The sequence below is a fragment of the Ranitomeya imitator genome, chromosome 2 (assembly GCF_032444005.1).
Source record: "Ranitomeya imitator isolate aRanImi1 chromosome 2, aRanImi1.pri, whole genome shotgun sequence".
NCBI lineage: Eukaryota > Metazoa > Chordata > Amphibia > Anura > Dendrobatidae > Ranitomeya > Ranitomeya imitator.
The window spans coordinates 123397129-123400302 of NC_091283.1; the positions used below are offsets into that span (position 1 = coordinate 123397129).

Genomic DNA, 3174 nt, shown 5'->3' on the forward strand with positions numbered 1-3174 from the left:
CATGATCATCAAGCAAGAGAGAAAAACCCCATGAGCCAGGTGTGGAGGCAGTAATGCGCGATATGCAAGAATAGAACAATACGACAGTAATCTGTCCGGTCAGGAGCACCTGAATAGCCACCACATATACGAATAAAACAAATATACAGAATACACCATATACGGGCAGGGCCAGCACATCGGTATGTACAAACCACCATAATACCAAAGCCATACAGAGAATGAATACAAATCACGTATATTCATCGTCCAAGTGGTAATGGATATGAAGAGTGTAACCATGCACCCAGGTGTGCTGAAGAGTTGGTGGAAGGCAACGAATGCGTGATTTTCTTAAAAAGTTTTAATCCCAGATCAACATCGGCATATTCCTCCATAATAGATTCCAAGTAGATTCACCCAGGTAGGTCCTATATAACACCTAGAGAATGGGAAGAAGAGAGAACACAGGCAATTAGCCCAGAAAACCTGTAAACAACAACTCCTCATTGAGACCCGCTGGGGCCACCGACCCCAGATCAAAGATCCATCGGGCCTCGGATCTGAGGAGACGGGGCTTAATAGGACCACCCCTGTTGGAACAGTTGATCCTTTCCAGCCCCACCACTTGTGTATGGGACACACGACCTGAGTGATGGGCCAAAAAATGGGCCGCCACAGGAGTGAGGGTCCTGCCTTTGGCCAGATCAGCTGCGGCCAAGCTGATCGTGGAGAAGTGCTTCTGCACCCTGCGTCGCAACTCCTGCGAAGTCTGACCCACATATACCAGCCGGCAGGGGCAGACTAACGCATAAATAACACAGGTGGTCTTACAGTTTATGTAGGACCGTAATCTGTGCCGACTCCCATCCCGGGGGTTGGTAAAAAAAATCCCTCGTCGCCCCTACATGGGCACAGACATTACAACTCCCACATGCAAAGGAGCCATTGAGCCTAATCCCCTGGTTTGTCCTGATGGACTGTCTCACGTAATGACTTCTGGTCAGGAGATCCCTAAAATTTGGGGCCCTTCTGGCAGTAAGCAAAGGACGCTCCCCCACTATTTTGGACGTGCTCAGGTCAGTAGTTAGAATCCCCCAGTGTCTCCGTAGAATGGCACCCAGACTATCCCAACTGTTATTAAAGGCCGTAATAAATCTGGGCTTGTTATCACATACCCTAGTCCTTGGTTCCAGAAGAGAGTCCTGCGTATGGGCACTGGCCCGCTGATATGCCCTGGAGATGCTTCCACGGGGATAATGCCGATTCTTGAAACGAGTCGTGAGCTCCCTTGCTTCCCTTTGGAAATCCGAGTCGTCCGTACAATTCCTTCTGACCCGCAGGAATTGGCCCGTTGGGACCCCCATCCTGGTGTGTACTGGGTGGAAGCTCCTATAATCAAGCAGGCTATTTGTAGCTGTAGGCTTCCGGAATAGTTTTGTAACAATTGATCCATTCTCCAGGATGACTTGCAGGTCCAAAAACGTCACTGTCGATGATGACATGGAGTGCGTAAGAAAGATGTTGTGGGTGTTGGTATTCAGGAAGTCAATAAATTGACAACACTCCTCCGTAGACCCTGTCCAAACGAAAAACAAGTCATCAATATATCGTCCCCATGGCCACCCCGGATACCTGTAGATAGTAAACTCTATCAAATAGAAAAAAGTTGTGCCTAAGGATGAAGTCCAAGAGGTCTACAACTAGGGAGTCATGCATTCTGTCTGAATGGCCCAATTGATCCAGAAAATATAAGACTGCCGTAATCCCATCTTGATGACTAATATTTGAGTAAAGTGACTCTACGTCACACGTCACTAGAAGGGCCCCTGAAGGCAGTGAGAGGCCCCGGCAGATCTTGATAAAGTGGGCTGAATCCTTGACAAATGAAGGCAAGGTTTTAACAAGGGGTTGTAGAAAAAAGTCCACATAGACACATGCCTTCTCGCAAAGGCTACCAATACTGGCCACAATGGGCCTACCTGGGGGCTTGAGGAGGCATTTATGCACTTTTGGTAACATGTAAAAAGTGGCCGTGGCCGGGCACTGGACCCACAGAAACTTGAATTCATGATGGTCAATAATGCCCAGATCTCTAGCCTTCTCCAGGAGTTGTCTATATCTAACCGAAAATACCTGAGTGGGGTCAGAGGGCAACTTTTTGTAGAACCTGGTATCTTCCAATTGGCGTGATGCTTCTTCCAGATAGAGGGCATGCGGCCATAAGACCACATTGCCCCCCTTATCCGCCTCCTTGATAAGAAACGTCTTGTTTTGACGCAACCCAGAAAGGGCCCGTTTCTCCTCTTTACTTAGATTATTGGGGACCAAGGCTCGTGATGATAAGGTCATGATATCCTTTTTAACAAGCTCAAAGAACACCCGGACGGCTGGTACCAAGGAAAATGGAGGTGTCACACTGGACCGATTCCTGTGAGGGAAGCGGTTCCTACCTGTGTCGGGTTCATTCTCCTGGAGCAGCTGGATTAAATCTTGCAGTGTCTGTTGATCAGTTTGGTCAGAATTTCCCAATAGATGAGGCCGATTATGTAGTACCCGGAGAACAAGATTTCTACAAAACAGGTATAAATCTTTAATTAAAGTGAACTTATCGGCCGTCTGAGCAGGAGAAAAAGTAAGACCCCTCTGTAAAACAGAGAGCTCAGTCGCCGAAAGCTCATAGTCAGTGAGATTAATAACCTGCAGAGTGTTACCTGATGCCATGATTCCTCCAGAGGCTGTTTCCGAAGCTGTAAGTGCTAATATTTGCGGTGATTCCTGTAGTGTTTCTGCGCCGGCGGCCGACGCCCTCCGAACCTGGTGGTCCTCATAGATACCAGAGCGGCGCCTGCGCCCCCTTCGGGTACGGCGTCTGGCTCGCTCTCTGCTGAAGATAAAAAATCACTTCCAGAGGTATAGCCCATGCCCCTGGGGGTCTCTTGTGTCATGTTCCTCATTTTTTGAACAGGCGGGACCTGCCTCTGGTTACCTTGATGCTTCCATTTGAAGGCCCTAGAGGACTCAAAATCAGTTCTATCTCTAAGAAATTTAGACTTTTTCTTATTCATGATATCCCGATCATATTTATCCAAATTCTCCTTCAGTCTAATTTTAAAGGGTTGCACTTCCTTGATCTCATCAAATTTTGATAGTTTAGTATCCAAATCCCTGATATTAGCCCTTGTAACGGCCAAC

General features: G+C 47.6%; 1 long non-coding RNA gene across 1 annotated transcript; it reads right to left on the reverse strand.

Moving 5' to 3' along the window:
• Nucleotides 1–332: 332 nt before the first annotated feature.
• Nucleotides 333–2517, reverse strand: LOC138667229 (uncharacterized). Its single transcript, XR_011318661.1, has 3 exons — nt 2433–2517; nt 1158–1558; nt 333–421 (listed from the first exon to the last, which is right to left on the reverse strand). It is a non-coding gene; the product is annotated as an uncharacterized lncRNA (long non-coding RNA).
• Between the last annotated feature and the right edge of the window lie 657 nt (nt 2518–3174).